Raw genomic sequence first — 23,068 nt, forward strand, 5'->3', positions numbered from 1 at the left:
GGTTCATCTGGCTGCTCTTTTGGGTCCAATGCCTCCGACATTTGAATGAGTGTGTCTGTGTAATGACACTATCACAGTGCGGAAAAGAGACAACAGCTGCTCTGGGTTATTTGGCTTGATTCAGTAGGAACAATTTTTTAAAGTTTAAGCTAATGGGAAGGATTGTAGCAATAACAAATATCCCATCACTGTCATTAAGTCTCTAACATGCGGATGTCTTTTTTTTCCTCCCAGGGCCAAGATGCTGAGGCTTTTTTTCTTTTACTCAACTCAGGAGTCACTGGTGGCCCTTGGGAGCCAGGATGTGAGGCCGGCTGGGGACCCAGGTGTCCATTGATAACAAGTTGTCATTGAATCAAGTCCCTTTCAGTTAAGCCACCCACATGCCCACCTTCCCCCAAGAGGTTGGTCCTTGGTTTTGTTTCCAAATGCCAAAATCTAAGTTACTTAAAAGTCTTTAGAATTATCATAAAGTCCAAAAAATAGTTTACTGACACAAATCTGTTCGGAAAAAGTGAGGGAACGCAAGTTCTTGGTAATCCATATACTTCCTGCAAATATCAATTGCTATTGTTTAATGCCTTTATTGTTATGCTGCCCCCCCCAACCTTCCCCCCCAACCCTTGGTAGGCCTCTGTTTGGTCCTCGCACCTCCGCACAGCCTCCTGCGCGGGGCATGCCACCCCCTCAGTGCTCCCGCCTCTTTCTAGTCAGGCCCCTCCTTCCCCTCAAATCCCCCGGCCCAGGGGAGCCGGCGGGACGCACGCGCACTAAGGGAGGTAGGCGGAGTCTTGAGGAAGAGGGAGGAGGGGCAGGAGAACCCAGGGAGGGGAGAAGAGGGGCGGAGGCCGCGCGGGGTGGGGCCCGGCGGGTACGCGCTCGCTGCGTCGACGTGCTGACGCCATGACGCCCCGGCCGGTGTGTGTCGGTGTGTGTGTGTGTGTGTGAGTGTGCGCGTTCTGAGTGTGTGTGTATTTGTGTATCGGCGGTCCCGCAGGTCCCGGATGTTGCGGACAGTATGAAGCGAGCGCAGGGGTACGGGGACCAGCAGCTGTCGCCGCCGTTCTCAGGTGAGTGGGGGGGAGGAGAGTCAAGGGAGAGGGTTGTCCTGTCGGAGTGTGGGGGGGCGCCTCCCTTAAGAGGTGACTGACCCCCAACCCCCCCCTCCCCCCCCGCCACACACATACTCTTCTCTGTCCCATATCCCACATCCTGGGTTACGTGGCCTGGGAATGCCAGAGCCTAATCAACCGTTCCTTCTCCCAATCCCAAGCATTCAGGAGACACAAATGCGCCCCCTGCCTTCAGCCCCCCCCCATCATTTTCCCAGCCCCATCCCCCTTGCCAAATAGTGAGCTGTCGCCTGCGGCGAGATGGGTGACTGCGCATGCGCGAGTGTGAACGAGCTAGGGGTGCTTGTTCGCTGCCCCCGGGGCGCATGCGCATCGCTGTGTTGCAGGGACCTGCGGGATAAAGAGCCCCTTGACCACGCGCCCGCCTTCTGCCCAGACAGTGGGCTGCCAGAGAGCGCGCCTGTTGCTCCTATCCAAAAGGGAGAGTTTAAATTATTTGACGGACTTACTGACAAAGCAGGATTTGCATCTCGTGTTGCCCTAGAGACTCCCAGGCTACTAACGCTTTCCAGAGCCAACGTGCCCCACGCTGACCCTTCTTTTGAAACTGTCACTGCAAGTTCTAGTTCCAGCATTACGTTTCTTTCCTCCCAGTCATGCTGTACTTTTAATGCAAACATCCCCTAAACTTAGGAGTTGGTGCCCTAACCCATTCAATTATTCTGGCAGGGGATTTTGGTGGCTTTTCTAAGGAGGACTAAGGGTCACAAAAAAGAAAGGGGACTACCTTTTAGTAAGATTCTTAATTATAATCGTAGAACTAGGTGAGGTAGAGATAAAGAACACGGTGTAAGGCTTAGAGCAGTAACTAAATCAAGACATCAGGGTTCTCATCTCTAGCCCTCCTTCTTGTGACCTATTTGCCTCTTTTTTTTTTTTTGTAAAAGATCTTCCTTTAAAGAAAAAAAAAGGATCTTCCTTAGCACTTTCGTTTTAGCTGTACATTATTGATGCTCTGTGAACATCACACGAAAACAAAAGCAATCTGAAACTACTAGTGGAGGGTAACTTACCCAGTGGAGGTTTTAACTTTAAGCAGTGGGAGTGATGTTTCTTGCCCATTTGCAAATACCGAAGAGCAGTGTAAAATAAGGAACTCTAAAGTACCGTAGTATTTCAGTGATCTAGGACTTAGGTTTCAGTTGGCAGATTATTCATGGTCCTTAATTTGCTGCTGTATGGCCACTCTTGGATACTTGGATGCTTCTTCCCTCTGGCATCAGAACAGGGTGAGGAAATGATGAATTCTTACAAACAGAAGGTTTGCTGAATAGCAATGAAATGAATAGCTGAATTGTTGGGGGGGGGGACAGCTTTTTGTGTGTTTTTCAGTTATCTTTGCCAGACCTGTTTCCTATCTGGATAACAGGATGGGTGATATCAGTAAGCCTTATTTTCTATTTTCTTCCCTTTGTGTTCTTTCTTTGGTATTCTAGCAAGACTTTTTTGGCTGCCATTCTTAACTGTAGGACCTTATGTTTTGGGGCCTTAAAGTGTGTGTGTGTGTGTGTGTGTGTGTGAGTGTGAGTGAGTGTATTATATATATATATATATATATATATATATATATATATTTCACTTCCCCTTTTAACCCTGGCTTTTGCAAGGTTCAGCTGTCTTTTGTGCTGTTTTCTGTTGCCATGGTTACAGTGGGAGCCAGGAGATGACACAGAAGCAGCACAGGAATTTGGGGGGCATATATCATCCTGTTTCCTGGAAAGTTCTGGAGACTCATCTTGTTTTCCTTGTGTGAAGACTAAGGAGTATAAGTTATCGTGACCGCTCCACACTTAGGGTGGGGATGGTTGGTGTCCATTGGCACTTTGGTGACTTCTGTTAGAGCTCTTAATAGTGGTTAGTGAACTGGAAGATGTTCAGTGTTGCCTATATCCAGACTTGCATCAGGTTCTGGTGCAAGTGAAATAAAACTATTGAGGTAATAAGTAGCCATTTCTCAGGAGGTTTCTGTCATCTGTGATCCTTTGTTTTTATCTGGAAGCATTTCATCTGGTTGAATTTACTGAAGCCTTATTCAGGAATTTTTATGGTGTGAAGGCATGATTGCTTTTAGGGTTAAAATGAGTATTCTCACTTTGTATTGGTGCAGAGCCACGTTTAAAAAGTCTCTTTAAAATGGGTAACACGGGCGCCTGGGTGGCTCAGTCGTTAAGCATCTGCCTTCGGCTCAGGTCATGATCCCAGCGTCCTGGGATCGAGCCCCGCATCAGGCTTCCTGCTTGGTGGGAGGCCTGCTTCTCCCTCTCCCACCCCCCCTGCTTGTGTTCCCTCTCTCGCTGTGTCTTTCTCTGTCAAATAAATAAAATCTTAAAATGGGTAACACATGGGGCGCCTGGGTGGCGCAGTTGGTTAAGCATCCCACTCTTGGTTTTGGCTCAGGTCGTGATCTCAGGGTCCTGAGATCGAGCCCCGCGTAGGGCCCTGCACTCAGCTCAGAGTCGGCTAAGACTCTCTCCCTTCTCCCACCATGCACTCTCTCTCACTCGCTCTCTAAAATAAGTCGTTAAAAAAATAAGATGGGTAACACACATGAAACAAAATTCAAAAGGTACACAGAGAGAAAAATCTTCCTTCTCTGTCCTCTTTTCATCCATCTAGTTAAACCCTCCTAAGCCCTCTGCAAAGGAAACTGTTGTTACCCATATCTTGTTGACCCTTCCAGAGATAGTCAGTGCTTTTACAAGCATATACAACTATGTACCCTTTTAAGTTTTTGTATATATTTACTGTTTTACACAAACGGTAAGATACTATAGCCATTATTCTGCACTTTGCTTTTTTCACTTAGTATATCCTGGCCATCATTCCATACAGTAATAGAATACCTCTTCCTTTTTGAAAGATGACAGATAGTCCCTTGTACAGATGTACCATCATTCAGCCAGCTCTTATTATTGGATACTTAGGTTGTTTCCAGTGCTACCATTAATTCTTTGCATGTACTTTCTAGGTACATGGGTATCTTTTGGGTAAATTCCTAGTGGAAGTGCTGGATCAGAGGATATATGCATTTTTAATGCTGTTAGATACTGCCGAATTGCTTGCCATAGAGGTTGTATGAATTTATATTCCTGCCAGTAGTGTTGTGAGTCTACCTCTTTCCTCACCAGTACTGTATTATCAAAATGTTTTTTTATCTTTGTACAGTCTTTTATCTAAGATTTTAAGTTCATTATGTAGCTTGTTAAGCTTCATTACAACCCAGGAGTTGTGGATAAATACCATCAACTGTTTTGCAGATGGGAGTGGTGGTGGAAGATAGTGTTCGACTGAAGAGTAATGTCATGAGACTAAAGTCATATGCCTGGATAACAGCAAATCCATGACACTTCTCAGAAGACATGTAAAACTTATGCTTCCTTTAACTCTTAGATGCTAGTTTCTCTGTGCAAAATTCTGTAAGCCCATAAGTGATGTTCTATGATCTCCTTTTGATAGCTTTGACTCAAAATTGTTTGTACAAGTGAACTGCCATTCTGTTGAGGAATTGAAAAGCTAACCCAGTTAGTTAAAGGTGCTTTACTGAGTGCTTTCACAAGATATTGGTACTAGTACTTTTTAAAAGTCTGCTGATTGTAGAATATTTCATTATGAGCTGTGAGGAAATGGAAAAGAATTTAAAAATGCATGGGCCTGAAGGAGCTCACAGTCTTGTTAGAAAACCAAATCTACTGAGTATGTGAAATGGAGAACAGTTAGAATGGGAACGTAATACACTGTGTTCCATGTTGAGAGGACTTTGTAAGAGTGATAAGGTTTAGAGGAGAGTTCCCTTTGGGAGGCCTTTCTGGAGGAAGTGCATTTTGAGCCCTTCCCCACCCCCCCTTTTACAACTGTTTATGTAAAACATTTTAAAAATACAGAAAAATTCAAAGAATAGTACAGTTATCACCTTTATACCAATTAGCCCCTAGATTCCATAATTTACATTTTGCTATATTTGCTTTATGTATATATGTGCATGTATGTTTATATAATACATAAATTTTCATATTGCAGACATCATAACATCTTAATACTTTCATACTTTAAATACTTTAGATGCATATTCTTAAAGATATTGTTTTGCTTAATTGTTCTTAGGATATATTGTCGTAGTTAAGGGAATTAACAGTAATTTCCTAAAAACCATCTAATATCCCGTTGAAGTTCAGATTTTTCTTAAAACATGTATCTTTAGTCTTTTTAAAGCTAGAGCAGTTTATTTAAATCTAGAGCCACAAGAAATTGCCTTTATGAAGAGACCAAGCCATTTGTCTTGTAGAATATATTACTTCTGGAATTTTCTGTTTATTTCCTCACAGTTTCATTTAATTTGTTCCTTTATGCCCGTATTTCCTATAAACTGGCATTTAAGTCTATGGTCTGATTAGATTCAGATTAAATACTTTTGGTAAGAATTCTTCATAGGTGTTGCTCTGTGCCTCATATTGGGTCACAATAAGAGAAATAATGTCATAATATCCCATTATTAATGATGTTTAGTTTGTTTGATAATTTGTTTAAAATGATAAATACCATATCTCCAGTGTAGACACTTTTTTCCCTTTGTAGTTAGGAGGTAATCTGTAGAGTGGTGACACTTTGGAACGATATTATTCTACTTCTCCAGCAGTCTGTCACCTAATGATAGTGATCCTTGTCTGAATCTTGTTGCAAAATGATAATTTTCTAATTCTGCTGTTCCTTTTACATTAGCTTTCAATCTTCTGTAAAGATTTCTCTCATCAGGAATAATTGTAATTTCTATCAAAAGTTAGGTAAATTCTTAATTTTCCTTTTAACAGTTTCCTGAGTAAGGAGATGCTATAATAATCACCTCGAATGGTGGCAAATGATTTGTTTGTTTTTCTCACTTTCTTTGCTTTAGTATCACTGTAAATTCATGGACCTTAATTTATTCTACATGTTACCAACAATTATAGACATTTTTTGAAGCTCAAAATGTTCCATATTTGGCTTGTAGAAACCTTTTAAGCTTGGTTTATGAGTGCTTCCTTGCCCTCTGGTACAAGAAGTTCCTGCCTCACTTTGTGTTTTTCCTGTCCTAGTTGTGGAACCCTCATCTGTGTGTGTGTGTGTGTGTGTGTGTGTGTGTGTGTGTGTGAGAGAGAGAGAGAGATACATATATGTGTGTGTATACACACCCATATGTAGGATTTATATATATATATATCACATCTTCCCTTTTATTATGTTGTTCATCATGGAGCTTCTGGAGCCAACATCTAAAAACTGAAGGTGCCTTTATTCTAACACAATGCACCTAGTGTTTGACTCATCTCTGTGCCACAGACATTGCTGGATTCTGGATCTTAGACCTCACAGATGCCTTGTTTTGAATACTCTTTGTGAAAGACAGGTAGTACCTCTGAAGACAGCATTGCCTTCCCCCTACCTCTCCAGTATAAGGTTTGCTGTAGAGGAAACTGGGAATTTCTTCTCTCATGAGCAACCTTGCTTTTTTTCCGAGATGAAAGGTACACAAAATGGAATTTAGAGACGGAAATTGTGTTTATAAGCTTTCTTGGAGATGTGGAGTTTGGGTGTTCTGTAAAAGCATCTTAGCGTGTACGTGCACAAGTATGTGTTTGTCTTTCCTCCCTTTTCCTCATTTCTACATGGTTCTCCACACGGAGTGTTATGTAAGATTATGCTGTGATAGCATATTTTTTTCATTATCACTAGATTTTCATCATTAAAAAAAAAGGAATGAGACAAATTGTTCTTAATTAGGGAAATTTTTCAGATAGGCCATGAACTCTGATATCTAACTGTCTTGACTCAGGGTCTGGAACAGTGCTGAATCCTGTAGATTTCTGTCCTGTACTGTAGACTCAGGAGAAATGTTGGCACATCCACAGTGTTTTCTTAAAATCCATCATACTAATGAAGGTTAATACAAACAAAAGGTACAGTGGAACTGCATTCTAAAGCTGGTTTTAGGGGCTGGACTAATTCCTGCCTTAGCAGGAAATGTTTTATTAGACTCTTACCATGTAGTGGTATTTTGAGTAATCTTAACTGATTTCAAGTTACTCAAGGCCTGATAATAACAGTATTGTAATATGTATCCGAAATTCTTTTTTTTTTTTTTTTTTTTTTTACTATCTTGTCGTATTTACTTCCAGACTTAATGAGGTTATTCTCAACCTGGTTTCATAACAATACTGGCCCCATATTAAAATCTGGTTGTGTATTCAGGGAAGCATACCTGTTTTTTGTGGGTGTTTGTTTTCAGGCATGGTGAATCACTCTGAAAGGCTATGCTGACACATTTGCCACTGAAGATCCAATAGCTTCTTTTCCTTTTGTTTTTGACAAGCTCACATTATAGGAAAAAAGATTCTGAAGTATAATCTCTTCAGGAAATGCTTGGGCCTTCATTCTTACAACTGTAGTCACGTTTTAATAGAATTGGCAGGAGTTGCCTAGCTGTTCTGTGTGGCAAAGCTGGTCATGCCGCTTGGGGAGAGCTGGGTGCAGAACTCAGAGTGGGAGTTAAATGTTCAGGCAGTAACCCTTACTTGACTGTGAAGACCTTTCTTCTTGACTCTTTCTTTCTAAGAAGCTCTTGGCACAAATCTTCCTACTGTGGCACTAGCTACATTAGAGAAGGGCTTGCAGTAGTTCTCTGAAAGCCTCTAATTCTCTCTAGTGTGTCTGTTTGTAAGAAAAATGTGTGTAATCGTTCATCTCCTTAATTTAAGATTTACACAATTTTTGGTATTTAGAAACAGGTACTATTTTCTATCATTTTGACTACTTTAGTTACTTTATATGAGTGGAGTCATGTGGTCCTTTTATATCTGGCTTATTTCCCTAAGCATAATGTGTTTGAGGTTCATCTGTGTTGTAGCACATGTCAGAATTTCTTTCCTTTTTAAGGCTGAATAATATTCCTTTGTGTGCATACACCCCATTTTGTTTATTCATTTATCCATCAGTGTTCACTTGGGTTGCTTCCACCTTTTGGCCGCTGTGAATCATGCTGCTCTGAACATGGGTGTTCAGCTATCTCTTTTGAGATCCTGCTTTCAGTTTTTCTGGGTATATACCCAGAAGTGGAATTGCTGAATCATATGGTATTTCTATTTTTAATTTCTTTGAGGAACTGCCATACTGATTAATATGGAGGCTGCACCATTTTACATTTCTACCAACAGTGCGTAAGGGTTCCAGTTGCTCTGTATCCTCACTAACTCTTATTATTTTCTGGGGTTTTTTTTGATAGTAGCCATCCTAAGGGTGTGTTTAAAATTTTTTAATTTTATCTTTTTTTTTAAGATTTTGTTTATTTATTTGACAGAGAGAGACACAGCGAGAGAGGGAACACAAGCAGGTAACAATTATATCTTGTATTTTTTTCTAAAAGTTTTAAAGTTTTGTTTTTCACATTTGGGTCTCTGATCCAGGTAGAATTTATTTTGATGTTTGCTGTGAAGTAGGGATCTAACTTTTTTCCATAAGGATAACCCTGAAGTAGGAATTTAACTTTTTTTCCATAAGGATAACCCAGTATCCCAGCATCATCGTCTGCCCCTTATGACTTTATAATGCCACTTACATGTTTCTGTATTCCCTGTTCTGTAATGTTGGTCTGTTTACATATCTCGTACTGGTACTACACTGCCTTAATTATCTTAGCTTTATAATTGTTCATATCTGGTAGGGCAGGTCTCCCTACCTTGTTCTTTTTCTGTTCATCAGCCTCCCTGAAAAACCCTGTCAGGTTAGTATATTTTAAAGAAGCCATTGGCTGTCTAAAATATATTGACATGATATATAATGGCCTTCTCCAAAAAGAAAAAAAAAAACAAAACAAACACCCAACAAACCAAGCCTCCCTTAATCTAGCAGCTGACCATTAAGGTTGTCTCTTGTTCTGAATAAGCCTATAATTTCCATTCAAATTTTAGTTTTGTTGGAATGACTTTCATTTTATATGGGGATATGATCTTCAAATGGAGGAGAACCTTGTTATAATTTGGTGTCTCAGATAAGGACACCAAATAAAACATTCTTGGTAACAGTATTGAAGTTCTGTGGTGTTAAGGCTTTCTTGATCATAAGGAAAAGGAACCTATTTAACGGGGCGCCTGGGTGGCTCAATCGTTAAGCGTCTGCCTTCGGCTCAGGTCATGATCCCGGGGTCCTGGGATCGAGCCTCGCATCAGGCTCCCTGCTCCGCGGGAAGCCTGCTTCTCCCTCTCCCACTCCCCCTGCTTGTGTTCCCTCTCTTGCTGCGTCTCTCTCTGTCAAATGAATAAAATCTTAAAAAGAAACCTATTTAAAATAACATATAAAAGATTTTTCAAAAGGAAGTAGTTGTAGTAGAATCCAAGGAAAAGCTGAACAACAAGACCTTAGGGCTGGAACCAAAACAGTTCCAAGGACTTCAGCAATAAGACTTAATGGACTCTAGCGTTCTGCCATAAATAGACCTCAGTATCCATGAGGCTTAATTCAGATTCCTGAATGATATCTGATTTGGCCAATCTAAGGCATGATTTTCCCTCGGCCAGATGTCTGCCCCAAGTTCAACTCTGGGTGAGGATGGGGAATGGAAGATTTGCTACAAACGGCAATTTTGGGGTGGCTGGAATCAGAGACAGATTCTCTTAGAGCAGTGGTTCTCAAACTTTTTAGTCTAAGGGCTCTATACTTTTAAAAATTATTGAGGACTCCAAGAGCTTTTGTTTATGTGGTTTATAACTATTGATATTTACCAAACTAAAAATTAAAATAAAAAACAGTTTTAAAAAATTAATTACCTAGGGGTGCCTTGGTGGCTGAGTCGGTTAAGCATACAACTCTTGGTTTCGGCTCAGGTCATGATCTCAGGGTCATGGGATCAAGCTGTGTGTCGGGCTCCGCACTTAGCGGGGAGTCTGCTTGAGATTCTCTCTCTCCCTCTGCTTCCCCTCGCTCGTCAGCGTGCACTCTCACTCTCTAAAATATATGAATAATTAGCTAAAAAAACCTCTCTCATGTTAACATCAAATCTTTATGAAAAATAACTTTTTCAATATATTAGAGAAATGTTACTTTTTTTTTACACTTTTGCAAATCTTAAATATCTGGCTTAAGAGAAGATGGATTTTCTTATCTGCTTGTGGATTCAGTCTGATGTGATTGATAGTTTTGATTGAAGTATTTGAAGAAAATATAATCACAAGGGATATGTAGTTAGAAAAGGGAGAAGTATTTTCAGACAGTTGTGCATATTCTTCTACACAAAACTTGACACTTGGTAGTTTCTTTTTAATTTTTTTTTTATTTTTTAAAGATTTGATTTATTTGACAGAGAGAGAGAGATAGTGAGAGCAGGAACACAAGCAGGGGGAGTGGGAGAGGGAGAAGCAGGCTCTCCACGGAGCAAGGAGCCCTGTGCAGGGCTCGATCCCAGGACCCTGGGTTAATGACCTGAGCCAAAGGCAGATGCTTAACGACTGAGCCACCCAGGAGCCCAAACAATTGGTAGTTTCTTAAAAGTTAAGTTGCAGTGTGGAAACTGAAATCATTGATGTTACTCTTACATTAAAATCCACTGGTCTGGGGGTACTTGGGTGGCTCAGTCGTTAAGCGTCTGCCTTCAGCTCAGGTCATGATCCCAGAGTCCTGGGATGGAGCCCCACATTGGGCTCCCTGCTTGGTGGGAAGCCTGCTTCTCCCTCTACCCCTCTCCTGCTCTTGCTCTCTCTCTGTCAAAAAATAAATAAAATCTTAAAAAAAGAAAAGATCCCTTGCTCTGTCTTACACTTTGAATGGGTTTTTCACCCATTCATGATTTGATAACATGCATTGGTTGTTTGGGAAATATTGGTTCATTGAGTTAAGCAAATTTTCCAAATGACACATTTCATAATGCAATAAAAAAAACACAGTAGGGGCTCCTGGGTAGCTCAGTCGGTTTAGAGACTGACTCTTGATCTCAGCTCAAGTCTTGATCTCGGGGTCATGAGTTAAAGCCCTTTGTTGGGCTCTGTGCTGGGCATGGAGCCTGCTTTAAAAAAAAAAACCACATTAGTTAATATCATCACCCATCTCATCAGAAAAGTCAGTAAGTATTAGGAATCTGTCAGGCGGCTACAAGATTTACAGAATTCTAATTTTTTATTAAAAGCTCAAATTTTACTAAGAAAATTTATTCCTTCATCAAAAACATTCTTGGTGAAATTGACTTAAAAAAAATCACCAGTATATGATGGTGAAAGACACCAGACTCTAGTACAGTTTGATGCCATTACCTTAATTTATGATGAAGCACCAGTAGTTTTACCCATGGTGGATTTTGTATCACTAGTGCAAATGACAATGCAGTGAAAAAGGCAAATGATTTCTTAGTATTATGAAAATAGTTTCAACTTTATGGACTCCTTGAAAAGGACCTCCAGGGATCCGTGGACTACATTTTGGGAACCACAGCCTTATGAGAGGGTGTGGGTAGGGAAACAAAGGTCTATTACTTGAGGTACAACAAATGTTTCGTGGTAGGATTTTACTGCATTGCTACTGCTGTTTTTGGCCATCATTTAACATGATGTAGAAATGAATGGAATACTTTGAAAGTTTCAGATTTCTTGTTGAATAGAAGTGTTTTCCTAGTCATGATCATTTTCAAACAGCAGAGCTTACGGTATCCAGATCTTTCAGCCAGAATTCTTTCATGCATGTGATAATCTTAAGGTAACCCATTTTTTTTATTTTTCTCTTTTTTTTAATTTTATGTTAATCACCATACATTACATCATTAGTTTTTGTTGTAGTGTTCCATGATTCTTTGTTTGCGGATAACATTCAGTGCTCCATTCAATATGTGCCCTCTTTAATACCCATCACCAGGCTAACCCATACCCCCACCCCTTCCCTTCTAGAACCCTCAGTTTGTTTCTCAGAGTCCATAGTCTCTCATGGTTCGTCTCCCCCTCTGATTTCCCCAGGTAACCCATTCTAATATAGCCCATAGGATTTCTGTCCTGGTAGTAGCACATGCAAGTTAATATTTTTTTCAAGCAGTTGAATACGTTAAAAAACTTGAGATCCAAAAATTTGGGAAGATCTTGCCTTTGCAGAAAAGCCATAGAAGGGGAGGTTAAGGCTGGGAATCTGCCGTTCCAGCCTTGTATCTCTTGATTATTAAAGGTCTTGCTAAAGAGAACCTCCATTCTCCCCACCCCCATTTAAATATGCTTTATGACAGAGACAGGAGTAGTGGTGTTAACTGACTTCATTTCAACAAATATCTATTGACTGTAAATGAAAGGTTTTATAAAAGGTGGAGAAGGGGTATGTTGTGAAATGATTGGGGAATTAAACCAGTATTACATATTTTGGTGTTTAGAATTGGAAGGGATCATTTAGTTGGGGAAGTTGGGGTGGGAGTCAGGACTGTCTTTGTGAAGGTTACCTTTGAGCTGGATTTGAAGGGTAGGTATTTTGAAGGCTGGAATTTTGATTGGCAGAGATGGAAAGGGAATTCAGGCAGAAGGAATGTCATAAGCAAAAATGTGGAGGTAGGGAAATGCAGTGTTTGTTAGTATAGGGTGTGTACTGGGAATATGAATAGTGCAATATAGCTGAAGCAACAGACGCCTGAGATAATAGGAGCTAAGATAGGAGAGAAATTGGCCCTGAACATGAAAGGTCTTCTACAAAGGCCAGATAGTTAGGCTTTAATGTGGTAAATGATGGAGAGACTTTGAAAGATTTTGATTGAAAAATAACACGATCAGAGTGTGCTTTCAGAAAATGTATTCAGCCCCATTCATTAATTCATTCATTGGCTATTTTTTAAAATAGTTACTTGGTGCCACTTCAGCATGAAAAACAGCGTATATAATGGTGAACCAAATAGAAAATCCCTATTCTTTTGGAATTTCCAGTCTAGGAAGGGAGCTTTAACAAATAAACACAAATGTAATTACAAATTGTTAATGAAGGAAAGGAATAAATTACTATTGGGGAATAATGGGGTACTTCACTTTAGTTGGGGGAATCTGGAAAGGCCTTGCTGGGGAAGTTAAATATTAGCTGAGTACCTCCCTTGTGCCAGATGCTGTTTTAGGTACTGGGGATATATAAGGAACAAAAGAGTCAAAAATCCCAGCTCTCATGAAATGCATATTCAGGCAGTAAATAAGATAAATAAATTATATGGTATTTTAGAAGGCAGTATGTCCCAAGGAGGAAAATAAAGCTGAAGAAAGAGATAGGGTATGTTGGGGTGGATGTGGAGGTTACAATTTTCAGTGGAAGGGCCATGGAATGTCTCACTAAAGCACTACAAAAGTAATATTTGAGTAAATCTCTGTAGAAGCTGAAGGAGTGAACCAGAGCAAAGGCAAACGCCATGAGGAGTGATGTGGCTGGCACGGTCAAGGAACAAGCAGGGAGGCCAGCTGTGGCTGGAGTTAAGTGAGCAAGAGAGAAAGTAACCGAAGTGAGATCAGAGAGGCTAGTGGGGGTCCAGAACCTGCAGAGCAGTCGTTCTCCCCCGGAGCTGCATGTTGGTTACCCGAGGAGCTTTTACAAATCCCGGTGCCCGGGCTGCACCTCATACTGCTGAAATAAGAATCTTGCAGGTGGGACTCAGTGGCAATGGAGAAAAGTAGATGGATTTGAGAAGTATGTTAAAGAAAGAATCCATTTAATTATAGATTGGATGTGGGGGTTGAGGAAGAAGAGTGTCAAGACTGACTCCCAGTTTTCTGGCTTAAGCAGTTGGATGTGTAGAGGTGCCGCTTACTGAGATGGGAGTGGGAGATAAGAATGGGGGGGTAGGTGTGGGATTTGGAGGGAAGATCAGAAATCAGGAGTTCAATTTTAGACATGTTAAATTTGAGATGCGAACGTGGCTAAGTATAAACATGTTAAGTAGGCAGATATATGAGTGGGGCTTGAAGTAAGAACTTGAGGTAATAAATTTGTATATCATGTGCTTATGATGGTCTTAAAAGTATCTAAATGACATCACATAGGATAGATTTGATGGAATGAACTGGAGGTGTGGAAACTGGTTAGCCTGTTCCAGCAAACTGCACAGGGATTGGTGCTAGTGTGAACTGGAATTGTGGCGGTGGGACTAGAGAAGAGAAAAGAGAGTAAGTTGGAGGTTTGAGGCCCCAGAGAGCTTGTAAGGAGTGGGGGCGGACAGTAGGCCAGGAATGCAAGACAGCTTTGAGATACCAAGCCTGGGTGAATGATCGGTCTGTTAGCAGATATAAAATAGTCAGGAGGAGCTGCTTTGGAAAAAAAGATAGTGTTTGGCTTTGCATGTATTGACATTTAGGAGAGGCTGCCTAGCAGGCAGGCAGTTGAATCTGTTGCACTGGGTTTTCGCAAAGCAGATGAGGTTTGAAAGATAGATCTAGGTCTCATTTATATAAAGTTGATTCACCATAGGAGCGGCAAACTCTATGAAAATAAACATCCAAAGTCTCTATCATAACCTGTTAGGTCCTCTGTGATGTGGTTCCTGCCTGTTTCGTGTACAGTGTTTTCCTTTGTTTACCATGATCAAGCTGCACTGGCTTTCTTTTTATTTTTCCAATATATCCAGCTAAGTCCTCCTTCAGGGCTTTTGCACTTTTTCATCTTGACTCTTCTTTTCCACTTGGTAGCGGGAATAGGAGTTCAGAGAAAAAACTTCAGAAGTTGGTATTTAGGGAGTAGAGAATATTCCAAGAGATCCTTGGTTAGGTAGAGAGTGTTGGATGAGCATCTGAAATAGAATGGCGATAGGAGCCCCAGACCTTGCAGTTCTGTCAACACAAAGGCACCAAGTGCCATGTTGGTCTTAGTGTCCCCCGAACTTGAATCTGTTCACCAGAAAGGCTCAGTCAGTGGTAGTTCCCCTCCACGTTGGCTGTCTGACGATGGAGTGGAGGTGACGGTCGACCTTTGGAATATAACTCGACTTGATGATAACCTGACTCATTGCTCCCCTGTCACCACTTATGGAAATGTCCTCTACGTAGGTGAGAAACTTCCGTTTTGAAAGCTGCTGGTAAATTACTTCAGAAACTTTTGGCTTGAAGAAACAACATGAAAACAGCAGGGAAATGAACTGCACGTTGACCTTGGTGCATTGTTAGGGACTACTTCTCTTCATGGGCTGGTGCATCACTCCTTAAGTGGTGGTGATAGCAGTAAATGTGAGTAATGCACTATACACATGAGTTCTTAAAATGAGATGTACGTAATTGCAAAATTTATACTGTATTTTTTTATTCAGAATGAAAAGATTTCCTTTTTCTGATTTTAAAATAATAGAAAAATAGTAAAAAAGAAAAAAGAAAAACTTAAAACATTACATGTCACTAAAAATGGTCTTTTATTTTATTTTTTTTTAAGATTTTATTTATTCATTTGACAGAGACACAGCGAGAGAGGGAACACAAGCAGGGGGAGTGGGAGAGGGAGAAGCAGGCCTCCTGCAGAGCAGGGAGCCCTATGTGCGGCTCAGTCCCAGGACCCCGGGATCACGACCCGAGCTGAAAGCAGACGCCTAACGACTGAGCCACCCGGGTGCCCCTAAAAATAATCTTTTAAAATAACTACGTAGAATTCCTCTACAGAGTTTTGTTGTATGAATGCATCATATTTGGTCAGTTCCATACAAATGAACTTCCTTTTTCTCCAGTTTTTGCTTGTAAATTATGCTCTGATGAGCATCCTAATACATAAATATTTGTATATACTGATCAGATTGATTCGTTAGGATGGATTCTGGAAGTGGAAGTGGGATTTCTGTGTTAAAGGGTCTGCAGTGTTCCATTTTTTCATAATTATTCTTCAGATATTTTTATAGTTGGAAAGATATTTAAACAGCATTAAAGAACATTTTAATAAAGGAAAGAATCTATTATTCTGTCAGCCATTTTCCCCTTTCCATCTGATAACTTGTTTTGTTTCTTAAGTACCTATTCTTAGGTCTCACTAGACCTACCTAAAGAGAATTTGGGGTAGGGAAAGACATACACAGAAGAATTACAGTCCTCGGCATCCTACATTAATTGTCAAGTAAGGGATTCTAAGTAACCTTTGTTAACTGCCAAGAAAGTGGACAATAAGTATGATAGGAATTCAGAGGGAGCTGGGGTGATCAGGAGAGGCTTCAAGACAAGGTAGAACTTGACCTGGATCCAGAAGGGTAATATTCAAACAAGAGGTAGGAGAATATTCCTGGCTTTCAGAATGGTATGACCAGATTTGAGGAAGGCACATGACTGTGTGTGTGAGCTGACACACAGGCTTAAACAGCCTAACCGGCAGACTAATTGGAGAGGAGGCTGTAGTGGAGAGGCTTGTATGGGAGTGAAGTTATATTCCAGAGGACTGATTTTATTCTTAGCACATCTGAAGTTGTTCAGTATAGAACTAGAAGATAGAGCAGATACATAGATGTGGCCCAATTTAAACTGAATGCATTAAAGTCTCTTTTTTTTTACAAGAAGTGTAGGAGAAGGTTATTTATTTATGTAAATGTATTATTAAATGTGTTATTTAAATAATGAACTTTCTATAGATCTTAAAAGTTCTCATCCCAAGGAAAAAAATTTTTGTAACTGTGTATTGATGGACGTTAACTAACCTTATTGTGGTGATCATTTTGTAGTGTTGTACATATATTACATCATTATGTTATACACCTAAAGCTAAAACAATGTTACATGTCAGTTATATCATAAATAAATAAATAGGTGAACTTCCCAGTACTTAAATATTTAGTATGTAATTTCACAGATATGTTGCAACTTCTGTGGATCTTATTTTCTTCTATAAAATCAAAGAGTTTAGACAAGGTGGTCGCTGAAGTACTTTCTGGTGCTGAGGTTGCTATGTAACCTTTCAAGAATACCTTGATTTTATGACATAAATTGGGCTGTAGCTAGGCTGATACCCACTTCTAGCTCCTTAGGCACACTAATGCACCCCCACATCTGTGAGAGCAAAAATCTTCAGTTGGTTGATTGTCTCCTAGCTCCCCAGGTCTAGAATGATTCACCTTTGGAAACTCAGTTGTTCTCATCTTTTATTTCTGAATGACATTTAGAGGTTTTTGGTTGAAAGAATTTTATGGCTAAGATTGAGCCTCAAGAGGATGCTGTGAGGTTGAGAGGAATTATTATATAATAATAGTTTTAAATGATCTTCCTGTTATTCATAGGAATTTATTTCATGCTGGCCTCCTCCTTTTGTTTTGAATTCACTCCCATGATGACTTTAATGTATGGCCATGCTATGTAAATACATTTTGTTATAAGTTTAGCCCAGATAAAATTTTGGATATGAATCTATAGGAAAAATTACAGAATACATTCCAAAGCAAAATGTTAAGGATTTCTTTTTTACTCTCTATTTTGAATTACACCACTTTTTACCTCCTTTTGAGAACTGACTAACACTTTTTTAAACTCAGAGACTCTATTTAAAAGTGCACAATCATCACAGGGTGTTGTATGGAAGTGTTGAATCACTATATTGTACACCTGAAACTAACATAACACTGTATGCTAACTAACTGGAATTAAAAGAAAAACTTAATATAAGTGCACAGTCAGGTTCACAGCTCATTAGTGGCATACTTTAAGTGTCTCCCACCTAGCATCACATTATTTTCACTAAACTGTACTGCCTTTGACCAAAATGTTGTGTTTTAGAGAGAACCAAGGTAAGCTGTCACAAGGTGACCAACTAGCTCTTCTGATAAGCCCTCTCAGGATGGTTTCAGTATGATGGGGTCTTCAGGATTCAGGATACTTTCTAAAGTTTTGCAAGTGAACCGTCTCTTCAGTGTCACCAGAGTTGATTGGTCTCAGGGAAAAGTGGCTAAACAAACTCATAAGGGGCTGACAGATAAACCAGCATGCCATTTTATTTATTTGTTTGTTTATTTATTTATTTATTTATGGGGGGGTGGCACACAGTGGGAGAAAGAGACATCTTAAGCAGGCTCCATTCCCAGCGCAGAGCCCAACATGGGGCTTGATCTCAGGACCCTGAGATCATGACCTGAGCCAAAATCAAGAGTCCGATGCGTAACTGACTGATCCCACCCAGGTGCCCCAAGAATGCCATTTTATTAATTTTCATTGAGGGGTGGTCTTTTCCATGACCTAGAAAACGTATGTCTGCTCAGTCCATTCCCCTTCTAGTGTCAGGGTATTATTAGCAAAAACTAATAATAGCTAATGTTTACTGAGGACTTACTGTGTCCCAGGCACTGCTCTAAGCATTTTACATGTTTATAAGTCATTTGATCTTCATAATAACCTTATGAAGGAAGTATTCTTACCTGTATTTTATAGGTGAGGAGTCTGAGGCACAGAGGTTTCTTTTAATAACTTGCCTGAGATCATGCAGCTAGTAACTACTGTGTTGTATTAAGCAAAAGGTCACTTGGTAAGCATAGAATCTTAGCAAAGGGAAGTAAAAATCCTTGAGGCCATTTTATCTGGATCATGATAGAGTCATTCCTTTTTCAAACATTTATTAAGCACCTACTATTTGCTGGGCACTGCCTAGACACCAGACTTGCCAAGGTAAATATCATAGTTGAGTGCCCTTCTGGGACTCAGAGTCTAGTGAGAAAGGCAGGTAATTACAGCAGCAAGAGATTTTACACATTGGAAGTGGGGAGGAGGAAGCATTTAAATTCTACTTGGAGAGATTAGAGTAGTTGTTTACAAAGGTGAAGAAAAGGCATTCTGGATAGAGAAAACATTTTGTGCAAAGATGTTGTGCCAAGCACTAGCTTACTCTGCAGGAATGAAACAAAGTGTTGCACTAATTAAGGTAATACTGCAGTATAATAATGTTCTGAACTAATTAAGCTGTTTGTTGTGGGGATCAAGAGAAACAAATGGGCTTGAAATATATTTCTGAGGTAAAATTCACAAGACGTGGTGAATGACTAAATTGGGGGATGGGAAGTGGAGGTATGGGTAGTGAGAGCGAGTGGGGAGTTAAGGCTAACTCCAGGATATCTGGTTTGAGCCCTTGGGTGAATGGTAGGATCGCTCAAAGCAATCAGGTTTTGGGGGGAGGATGGGCTTCCATTTTGGACCTGCTGAGTTTAAGATGCCTATGAGATAGTCACGTGATGTCTAGTAGCAGGAAGCTGGTTTGCAGCAGAGAAGAGAGAGGCATGTACATGGTGACTGAAGCCATGGGAATTAATGAAATGGGGGCAATTGTAGTGATTTGGATTGGCTAGAAGGCAGGAGCAAAAGTGGAGAGGGGCCGGTATTCCTCCATTTTCAGTAAATCCTTGTTTAAATTTTTAGGTCCTGTTTTGTCTGCTTTTGACTTGGTAGAAATTTTGTCTTTTGAAGTAAGTGCTTTAAATAATTCTTTTACTTATGGTTGTTGTCTTAAAATTTACATAAAAACTTTTTTTTTAATTGCAGTGGTTTTACACGTGAATTTTGTTGAAATTCACAGAGTGTAGACAAAAAGGTTAATTTTACTGTATATAAAAACTGTAAAAAAAAAAAAAAAGTACGTCCAGAGTTTGGATCCTTTTAAAAGGATCTGGTTAGAGCTTTATATAATGCCAAAACCTCATTTTAACAATTTTTTCTAAACTTAGTCTCCAGTTCCTTAACCAAGCTCACAAATACTAAAATGGGTGGATTTAAATTTATCCATTCTTCTCCTAATTTGATTATCACTACTTGAAGGCAGAGAGGCAAGAAAAGATCTGAAGAGTCTACAAACTGGATAGTGAGCACTGTACTGACTCCAGTCTCCCCCCCCATAAATTGTGAGTGATTTCACTGTAAATGTGTATAGTACTTTTTTATAGTACTTTTTAAAATAATTATTTTTTTCTTTTTGAATAATTTTTCATCTCCTTCAAGTACTGTAGGGATTGAAGTGGAGGTCATAATTTCTTTTTTTTTTTTTTTTTTTTTTTTTGAAGTGGAGGTCATAATTTCATTCTAGAATAAAGAATTAGGAGAACAGTATCATCTTTATTGCCAACTATAAAGATATTTTGAATTAGCTAAATTAATGTCAGTTGTGAAAAGCAGAGTTTAAATTTTTTTTTTTAAAGATTTTATTTATTTGTTTGAGAGAGAGAGAGAGAGAGAGAGCATGAGAGGGGGGAGGGTCAGAGGGAGAAGCAGACTCCCTGCTGAGCAGGGAGCCCGATGCGGGACTCGATCCTGGGACTCCAGGATCATGACCTGAGCCGAAGGCAGTTGCTTAACCAACTGAGCCACCCAGGCGCCCAAAAAGTCAGAGTTTATAGACATGAGATACTTACAGAAGTGATAGAGGGCACCTGGGTGGCGCATTCGTTAAACTTCTGCCTTTGTTCGGCTCTCCTGGGATCTAGCCCAACATCAGGCTCCTTGCTCAGCGGGAAGCCTGCTTCTCCCTCTCCCACTCCCCCTGCTTGTGTTCCCTCTCTGGCTGTCAAATAAAGAAATAAAATCTTAAAAAAAAAATAGAAGTGATTGAGTTAATTATAAAGTATGTGGAAGTCTCAAAGACATTGGACATCAGATTTTGGCAGTTTATTATGCAACAGTAGAAAACTGAGACACCGCCCTTTCTCTGTTGGACTGTGCCTTGACTGCTGTGCCTTGTATAGAGTACATGTTAATTAAAAACTGATACAGTGGAAAAAAACCCAGACTACTTACTTTTGGAAGTTATTTGTATTACGTGATCTGATTGGATAAACTTTTGTGGCAGTAACCAATAAATATGCATTTGGGTTCCCAGACTGTAGCCAATCATAAGCCATTGTGTCCTCTTAGGTCATAGTGGTCTGCTATTCAACATAGCAGCTCAACCCAAATGCTGCTTTAGTTTGTTCTTGACAGTATGTGCAAGCTCAGTATTAAATTGAGTGTCTTTGATTTTTGGATTAGTTTTAAGTCATTTGTTTTTCTGTCCTTGATTCATTGCCACTTAATACCAATCTCAAATCCAAGAAACAGATTCTTAACTGTCTTGGAAACAGATTGCAGTGAAGGACGTAATTATTTTATCTCAGTCTGAGGTCTGCCTCTTCAATTATGTGATTAGAATATTTGTTTTTGTTTGGTTTATAACTGTTATTTGAAAACTCTTAACCTAAAATTTTTATCTACTAAGCTATGGACTTCAGTCTGGTAGATGGGACATTAAACTCCACTAGGTAGAATTTGCCAACTCCTAGAAGACTTTAATTTTTCTACAGCTGCAATCTTAAAGGACCTACCCAAATCATAAGCCTTACAGGTAAGGGCTTCTTAATTAGTGGCAAAATTTGTGGACCTCTCAAGTGATTTTTTGTTAATATCATAGGACCCTCGCCAGGTAATCCTTGTGTTTGACATTGCATCCCATTTAGTTAACTCCCCCTTCCTTGCCCAGTTGATGCTCATTGGATACCTGGAACTATCTGCTTTGAGTCCAGTGTCTGGAGTTGGGACCCATTGATCATTTGTGGTATAGTCAGAGCAAGGGCTGAGAAAACCACTCTCTTTTATTTTCTTTTTCTTTCTTTTTTTCTTTTTAACTCTCATTTTGAAAGAGATGCTTCTGGCCCTCAGTGTAGGATGTGCTGTGCTTGGTTAGTTTGGTATGTAGGTGTGTGTAAGGTTGGCCTTGATTCTGAGTGCTTGGATTGATGCTTAAGATTATGAGGCTTTTTGTGTGTCTTTTTTAGTGATCCCCTGATAATATAAGAAACTGGGGGCAATTTTCTTGAGAGATTTAGTGTTGGGTGTGGTTGTTTTCCTTGAGTGAGGAGAGGAAAGAATGTATTGGGAATGATCTCATAGTAGGTGTTCCTAAATTATATTTTCCCAGTGTTCTTATAAAAGTAGAGGGAGCTCCTGCCGAAAACAGAACATACTGCATTAGATATACTGCATTTCCCTGATCCTAAAATAAAAAAAAGTTTTTTTTTTTTTTACATTTCAGTGTAACACTAACATATTTTTTGTTTTTCCCCCAAAATGTGATAGCATACTGCAATTGAAGATGTAATACTACACTTGATCTTAGCCAAAAGGCCAAGAAGCGATAAAGACATAATACTGATAATAAATTATAGGAAAGTAAAATGAGAACTTTTGTATATATTTTGTGTTTAGAAACTCATGTGCTCCCCCCCCATACACACACATATACACACACACACACTTTGAGAGTCACCTGATGTTTACATGGTCTTTTGTAAATACCTCCTATTAAATTAAGGTAATTTTCAAAGTGGATGAACACTTTAAGAATACGTCAAGAGTTGCTTCCTACGTGGTTTATTAGCAGTTTTGTCACCTTTGGAATCATACACTATCCCATTTAATTTGGGGATAAATTGCCGAATTCATAGGGATCCTTTGCCAATGACAGAGATAAGGAACTAAATTGACTTCTGTGTTGATAAACCTCTCTGGGTGAAAACAGCCAGTTTATATATGAAGGAATTTAGCTGTACATGTTATTAAATCCACATCCTGATCTAAAAACTGTGTTCTTGGGATTCACATAGACGCTGCAATACAAGTTGCTCACTACTCTCCTTTTGCTTCCCACCTGAAATTTGTTTTCTATCAATATCTTCTTAAACATCTCAAGGAAACAGCAGCACTTAAATCTTAGAAACAAACAAGTATCACATACCATGTTTGCTGTATTTTTGGATGAAGTTTGTCCACTTCATAAGAGATATTTCTGAGCTTTTTTTTTTTTTGGTCTAAGTCTCACTGGTTCTGTTTCTGTTTTTTTGTCTCTGGCCATCCTGGATGAATATCTGTCAAGTGGGTAGATGCTCAAAGGTGCAATGAATCTGGCAGTCATCTGGGGAGTATATACATATATATATAAAACATTTACAGGGCAATTTGTCATTATCTATCAAAATAAACAATGTACAGGCTCTTGGGCTTGCTTGCATGTATGTTCAGATA

The 23,068-nt window shown here is 39.6% G+C and overlaps 1 protein-coding gene and 1 pseudogene across 9 annotated transcripts in view; one reads left to right on the forward strand and one right to left on the reverse strand.

The window, feature by feature from the left end:
- Positions 1–867: 867 nt before the first annotated feature.
- LOC113939724 (speckle type BTB/POZ protein) overlaps positions 868–23,068 on the forward strand; it is a 65,652-nt gene continuing 43,451 nt past the window's right edge. For 2 of the 9 annotated variants that reach the window (XM_027626239.2, XM_027626237.2), the window contains exon 1: positions 869–1,070. The gene's annotated coding sequence lies outside the window, so the exon portion shown is untranslated. Of the gene's footprint in view, positions 1,071–4,390; positions 4,495–8,460; positions 8,494–15,130; positions 15,308–19,467; positions 19,489–23,068 lie in introns of those variants that run through there. The other 7 variants (XM_027626235.2, XM_035724655.1, XM_027626242.2 and 4 more) reach the window with 7 other exon arrangements.
- LOC113908405 lies at positions 22,052–22,183 on the reverse strand (annotated as a pseudogene).

Source organism: Zalophus californianus, chromosome 16 (assembly GCF_009762305.2).
Source record: "Zalophus californianus isolate mZalCal1 chromosome 16, mZalCal1.pri.v2, whole genome shotgun sequence".
Taxonomy (NCBI): domain Eukaryota; kingdom Metazoa; phylum Chordata; class Mammalia; order Carnivora; family Otariidae; genus Zalophus; species Zalophus californianus.